This window comes from Limulus polyphemus, unplaced genomic scaffold (assembly GCF_000517525.1).
Source record: "Limulus polyphemus unplaced genomic scaffold, Limulus_polyphemus-2.1.2 Scaffold109, whole genome shotgun sequence".
Lineage (NCBI taxonomy): Eukaryota > Metazoa > Arthropoda > Merostomata > Xiphosura > Limulidae > Limulus > Limulus polyphemus.
Window position 1 is genome coordinate 247150 of NW_013665719.1, and position 7821 is coordinate 254970.

General features: G+C 32.7%; 1 protein-coding gene across 1 annotated transcript in view; it reads right to left on the reverse strand.

The window, feature by feature from the left end:
• LOC106470999 (neuropilin and tolloid-like protein 1) overlaps positions 1-3916 on the reverse strand; it is a 169922-nt gene extending 166006 nt beyond the window's left edge. Inside the window, exon 1 of the mRNA XM_022400480.1 lies at positions 3746-3916. The gene's annotated coding sequence lies outside the window, so the exon portion shown is untranslated. The remainder of the gene's footprint in view (positions 1-3745) is intronic.
• Between the last annotated feature and the right edge of the window lie 3905 nt (positions 3917-7821).

A 7821-nucleotide genomic window follows, 5' to 3' on the forward strand; every position in this document is an offset into this window, starting at 1 on the left:
AAAAACTTTTACTCAATCAGAGTATATACTACAGTCACAAACAACATAAAGAATAACAACTTTTACTCAATTAGAGTATATACTACAGTCACAAACAATATAGATAATAAAAACTTTTATTCAATCAGAGTATATACTACAGTCACAAACAACATAAAGAATAACAACTTTTACTCAATCAGAGATAAGATATTCTTGCATGAGATTATCTTCTAGGGTCATAAATAATGCACACATTAAAACTTTTTCTTCATGAAAATATCAACTACAGTTTTCTGTAATATAAAAAAAAGAAAAATTTCCTTCGTCAGAATATCTGCACAGTCACAAACAATCTTGTTACTTGAAGAAGGCCCGACATGGCCAAATGGTTAGGGCGCTCGACTCGCAATCTGAGGGTCGCGATTCGAATCCTCGTCCCACCAAACATGCTCGCCATTTCAGCCGTGGGGGCGTTATATGTGACGGTCAATCCCACTATTCGTTTGTAAGCAAGTAACCCAAGAGTTGGCGGTGGGTTGTGATGATTAGCTGCCTTCCCTCTGGTCTTACACTGCTAAATTAGGGACGGCTAGCGCAGATAGCCCTCGCGTAGCCTTGCGCGAAATTCAAAACAAACAAACTTACTTGAAGATGTCCACTACAGCCACTAACAGTGTAGACAATAGAAACTTTTCATCCATCATAGTATCAACTACAGTCACAAACAATGCAAGAAACCTTTCCTTCCTCAGAATAACTTCTACAGCCACAAGCAGTGTAAACAAGATAAATCTTTCCTACTTGAAGATGTCCACCAAATCCCTATCAGTACAGGGAAGAGAAACTTTTCTTAGATCAGAGTATCTAGTACAGCGACAAACAACGTAGAGAAAAGAAACATTTCTTGCATTAGACTATCCACGTCAGCGTGTGTTTTTTTATTATCAAACGTTGTTTGTTGTGACACTCGTTGCTCTGTTATCTTAATTACAATACCAAAAACATAAAATTTTCTATCAAGACTTGAGACAGTACGTAAGCAACTTCGTTTTGAAGTGACACTAACAACAACTTCACTATGATCCAAACCTCAAAATTAGATCTTTATTAGACGTGGTTTTATATAAAGACAACTTGACTCTACATGTATAAAAGAAGTTAAAACCTACAGCATTTGTTACCAACAACTTGTAGCTCCTGAAATAAAAAATACTTCATTGCGATCACAACGCTTAATGAAACAGGCGTTGCTAAGGTCATATAATAACACAATGACAAGAGTTTTCATATATATAGAATCATAGTAGAGATATTATACACTTCCAATAGTATAATTTTACGAACTGAAATGTCTTTATTGATATGAATATAATTTAAGTATTTTTGTATAAAATCCCGTCGACTTTTGCTGTTTACATAAAGCCGTGAATAAAAACAAAATCGAAATATCTACTCAATGTTTTATAATTAGCGAATTTCGTAAGAACAAAAACAACAATGACTTTTATCGAGACAAAGTATCTTTACAACCACCTACATACTCTTCCCTGTGTCAAGAAAGAAAAAGGACTGGAGATTTATCATAAGACCTGACATTTTCTGTTAACGTGGTAGTTAACAAGATCGTGGCGTGCTTCAGGCCAGACATAATGCTCTAATGTTAAAAAAAAAGAGAAACGCGAAAACAACGAAGGGCGACGTTCGATAACTACCAAATGGAACAGTAATATAAGAAAAACTAGATTGTATTTTGCTTTTTTAATAGAAATGTTCTATTTTTTTCACATTACTTGATAAATAAATATTGTGTTTTTCTTGCATCAGAGATATATTCATGTTGCAAATGCACATCGAAACAACAAAAAGTTCTAAATTACCTCACAAGAGAAACGTGCACATATAAAGAGATGTAGGGGATGAATTTTCCGTTTTTATTATTTTTACACAAGAGCTTGCCCCACTATGAGACTCTTTAAAAAAAAAAGTTCAGGAAATACTAACAAAAAACTTCAAACCAAAATTGCTCTCGTAAACAATATCCACATTTGGTTTATTTTTTATATGCAAGTGGTGAAATTCGGTGATTTAACTAAATTGAGTTTCACGACAGACCTAAAAATATGAGCTAGTTTGTCAACTTTTCATTAAAACGTGAACATTGAGATTACTTCACATGTGGGCCCGGCATGGCCAGGTGGATAGGGCGCTCGACTCGCAATCTGAGGGACGCGGGTTCGAATCCCCGTCACACCAAACATGCCCGCCCTTTCAGCCGTGGGGGCGTTATAATGTGACGGTCAATCCCACTATACGTTGGTAAAAGAGTACCCCAAGAGTTGGCGGTGGGCGGTGATGACTAGCTGCCTTCCCTCTAGTCTTACACTGCTAAGTTAGGGACGGCTAACGCAGATAACACTCGTGTAGCTTTGCGCGAAATTCAAAACAAACAAACTTCACATGTATAACAAAACTTTTGAATTACCCGAACCAAAGCGAGATTAGAATATTTAATATAATACTGCATTATTATTATTTTTTTAATTAAAAACAGTTAATTAGGTGTTGATCTAAAGGTGAAACAATATGTTATCAAGGGCTTTTTCAGGTTAACAGAAAGTTTAATTAAATGCTGGTTTCAGATTAACATAAAGTTTTACCAAGTGTTGATTTCAGGATAATGTTAGATTTCATCGTTTACTGTTTCAAGTTAATAGAAGTATATCAGGTTTATCAGGTATATTTCAGGTTGACAGAAGGTTTCGTCAAATGATGATTTCGAGTTAACAGATCATTTCATGAAATGTTGATTTCAAATTAACAGAAATTTTATTTAAATGCTGGTTTCAAATTAACAGAAATTTTATTTAAATGCTGGTTTCAAATTGACACAAAGTTTCATAAAGTGTTGGTTTTAAATATTAAGAGAAAGTTTCATCAAATGCTGGTTTCAGTTTGTTATAATGTTTCATCAAGTATTTGTTCCTGGGTAATGGAAGGTTTAATAGTTCACTGTTTTAGGCTAACGAAAGGTTTCATCATGCGCATTTGAGATTGACAAAAATGTCTCCAAATGGTTATTTTATTTGATTCGAGGTTTCATCAAGTGCTGATTTCGTGTTATCAGGATATTTCATGACTTGTTATACATAGGGTAACCTAAGGTTGCATTAAGTGCTGTTTTAAGCTTGCAAAAGGTTTCATTAGGTGCTGTTTTAAGGTTGGCAGAATACTTTATTAGCCGCTGGTTTCATGTTAGTGGAAGGTTGCATCAACTGCCAGTTTCATGTTGATGAAAACTTACATTCAGTGCAGAGAGATTATTAATGTCATGGGATGAGCGTGGCTTAAGAATTAGAACTTCTCCGAAAGCTTAGGACACGATTTCAGCATTATAAAACCGCAAGTTGTTCTAAAGAAGATTTTGATTGCTTTAGTGAGTATATTGCAATGGATGGATTATTGAGTTTAGGGACTTTGTCAGTCAGTTATTTGTTATTTCAGTTTTACGAATTTTTAAGTTGTATTTCAACAAAGTACTAGCTATACGAAAACGTACGAAATAAAATTAACAAGAAACTGAAATTGTTATATTAGCGTCTACTGTAGAACTTGTAAACCTAGAATCGTTTCTTAAGCTAACTTGTAAATCTTCGTTATCATTAATTTTACTGGACTTTGGAACATATTTTATCGAATATTCCAATAGAACTCACCTAACAATGAAACTGTTAAGACGTTCAAAAGGAAATCTATAGTGGTTTACCTGTTGATCACTTGACGTTCGAACGTAAATCTGTAACGATTTTCCTGTTGGTCATTAATATTAAATCGCAATTCTGTATAGCATTTTCTGTTGTTCACTTTTAAACGTAAACTGTACAGGTTTTCCTTTGTCCGTTCTACTGATTGTGTGGAAGAGTTCTGCCTGCAAGTGACATGTTAGACGAGCAACCAAGCTGGATTTTGCGAATGAAACCTAGACAATTCACTTATGCTGTGTGTCGCAACGGGCAATGGAGAGAGTGAGTAAGTCAGATAGAGGAGGGAAGCGAGAGTTCAGTGGAATATTGATTTTACACTTAGGTAGTTCATGTTCGTCCTCTTCCACACTATTCTCCACCAAACGTTCGTTTTAGTAAAAACTGACGTATCTGTACAGCATTTATTTGACAGTTTTGTAATTATTAATTATCTTTATTGCCCATATTCTGAAATGTCCCAGACTCTACAATTTCGATAAGTGTTTTTAGAGAATTACCCTTGATATTTTTGAAAAGGTAAAAAAGCAGTATGCTCGTCAAAAATGTATATTAGTACAGAAAAACAGGTAGTTTAATTATGTATGTCATGTCGTTGTCTTTTACTCTTAAGTTACAACAACTGCAGTAGTCTGAAATGTAAAGTAATTTGGACTGTGAGATTTTCTTCTTTTGAGTTTTCCAATAGCATAAACATATGTATATTTAAAAATAAGTTCAATTATGAAGTAAATTTTACAATAATTACAAAAACTAAAAGTTTTATTTTTATTCGTATTTCGTTTTATTATGTTTCTTCGACACAACAAAGTATTTCTTTCCTGCACTTTTTAACAAACGTTTCATATTTGGCCGTTTTTGTTTCAAAAAATAAATTGTTATAAACGTTTCATGTTAGGCTGTTTGTGTATTTTATATGATAAACATATATAAACGTTTCAGGCTTGGCTTCTTTTTATAATAGAAACCTTTATAAGCGCTTCATGTTTGACCTTTTGTTTTGTATATCTAATAAACGTTATAAGTGTTTCATGTTTCGCCATTTGCTTTGTTTAATCGTCAAGTTTCATAAAGGTGTTATGTTTGGCTGTTTTTCATGTAAACTTTTATAAACGTTCCACGTTTGGGTGTTTCTTTCTTATGTCATTAACTGTCCCCTAGTGGCTCAGCGATAAGTCTGATTGCTTATAACACTAAAAATCGGGTTTCGATACACGGGTGGGCATAGCACTGATAGCCCATTATGTAGCTTTGTGTTTAACAACAAATAAATAAATTATAAGCTTTTCATCTTTCGCCTCTCCTTTTACTATATAATAAACTGTTATAAACATTTCGTGTTTATTTTTTTGCTTAGGTTACATATTAAACTTTCATAAACGTTTCATGTTTACAGGCTATTTAATAAAGTTCTGTAAACTTTTAATGTTTAGTAATTTATTTTTACAAAAAAAAAGTTTATAAACGTTTTATATTTGTCTGCTTTTTATTTAATTATATTATATGCATGATTCATGTTTAACATTTTTCTCTTAGTGGTCTAGTAGTGTGTCTAACTGTGAATCTGAGGAGCAACTGTTCAAGTCATATTTGTCACAAATCTCCGCTTGGTACTTTGGGGCCATTATAAGTGTGACGATCAAATCCCACTTATCAATAAGAGTAGCTGAATTCCTTCTAATGTTTCACAGCCCTTGTGTAGTTTTGCGCGAATATCCGAAACAAACAAACAAAAACCTTTTTTTTTATTTAATTTTTATTAAGCGCTTCATAGCTGGCCGTACTTTTTACATAGTAACTTTTAAACAAAGTTTCATGTTTGGCATTTTTTACCTTAACACTGATGGCTTTTGTACTTCATAGATTTTGTTGTTATAATCCTTTTGTACTTCGTTGATTTTGTTTTGTACGTTCTCTTTTACTTTGCTGATGTCATTTTGTACGTTCTCTTTTACTTTGCTGATGTCATTTTGTACTTCCTTTTTTACTTCATCGATGTCCTTTTGTGCAATTCCTATGGCTTTTTCGCTCGTGTTTTCGATAAAAAATTTTTTACTTCTTCTGTAAACCTTAACTTACTGTTTCTTTTTATTGGTTTTATTTTTGTTTTTTTGTTTCTTCTTGATTGTTTCTCCACTTTTCCATCATTTCTAGCAAATTTTCGACCTCGCTTCGAGAACATTTGTCTTTTTGAAGATAAAATCTATATTTTCTTTTATTTTTACTAAAATAACTCCACTCCTGACACTAGTTTTGTGATGGTTTCTTTTGGTTATTTAGTAAAAAATAAAGACGAATACAAATTACACTCCGCTTAATGATATCGAAGGCATTTTATTTCGTCAACTACAAGCTCCACAAGTTATCAGCTTAAATAATCTACTGACTAACTAGTTGACTGAATTAATTATCTTTACCTCATTCAATGACAAACTGGCTCACTGAATCACCTCCTGACTAACGTGTTAACTCGCACACTTAGTTGTGTTTTGCAATACTTATTTTACCCAAATATTTGAGAGATCATGTTTATCGTGTGTAAGACTCGTTAAAAACCGCCACTGTCATCATATAAAGAAAACGTTAATAACTTTCAATATTACATTACATTGATATCCTAAAGTCTGATACGAGAACAGAAATATTCAAAACGATATGAAGTAAAATATATTTTTGTCTTTATCTAACAAAGAGAAATGAAGTTTCTAATGTTTTAAATGATAGTTGCTCAATCTTCTAACGAACTTTTTCTTAACCATGCTTATGACGTTTCACAACAAGAAACCCTAGCGCTTTTTTCTAAGATGTGTAGTGCTTTTTTCTTATTTCTTCATATGAAATATGCAAGCTGAATGAGTTACGTTATTTGAAAAAGAAGTTTCACAATTCTGTAAATCATGTCTAAAACTCTTAGTTTATCCATTTTCGTGACAAAGAAAAGTAACAGAACTGTTTTCGAAGATCAGCATTTACATGATTAAGAATCTAAAAATAAATTTGTTGTTTTTGTGGTTTGAAAACCATTATCAATGTTTGTATCATGACAGCAGACTATCCAGTTTAAAGTCAGAATTCAAATAGAAATTATTATAAAGCAACTTCATTTTCAGAGAAAGAAAAGAAAACATTGTCCCATTTGTCACCTGAGGAATATTGGGCTTTTCGGATACTCAGAGCAGGCTTCTTAAATAAACAACTATGTAAATATGATGGACTATGGTTACCTTGAAAAAAATGTGTGGATTCAAATTGATCTTAAAATCATTATACACTGTCTGGTTTAATGATAAAACTCTATTAACATACATGATATGTGTATACAAAATCCATTAAGGTTTCAAATCACGATTCATAATCCTTGGCATATTCTCGAACCCCTTTGGAAAATGATCAAACATTTATATTTATATCCTCTCGAAAAGAAATGAAAATAACAAAAACAGAGAGCGAAACGTAGGGGGTAGAGATGTAATGTTCACCAAAATAACGAAAGAGTAAATATTTGCCATGTTATCATGTAACTTTTTTTCCTTTTTACTCGGTCATAACCCTATGTATTGTCTAAGAAACACCATGTTGTAATAGTTTCTATCTTTGGGTAATTTCTTTATTATTAGGTAAAAATAATGTATAGTCTATTTAAAGATAATAAGTTACTTATTTCCTTAGTAACGCTCTACAGGCTAAGTTTGTTGATAGGTTAAAATAATGAAACACTTAATATTTCTCCTGTTATTATGTAGCTTTTCTCCTTGTTGCTCGGTCGTAACCCTAGGTATGGTCTAGAAAACACCAGACTTTTGCTTTGTCGAAACGTGGGTTGTGGGAGTAATTATCTTTTTAGGAACTCGGCAAATATACATCAAACAATACATAAGAAGTTCTACTTCTCCAAGTCATACTTATAAAGATAGTGTGTAGTTTAATGTGGTCGTAACTGATATATGAGATACTAAATTTACTTTCCTCTATCCACATAGAAAACATACTTGGTATAAGGATTGCAATAAAAGAGTAAATCTTGTCTGAATAATCTTCCTATATGTACATGATCTATGGCAGAATCCCTGACAAATATAGA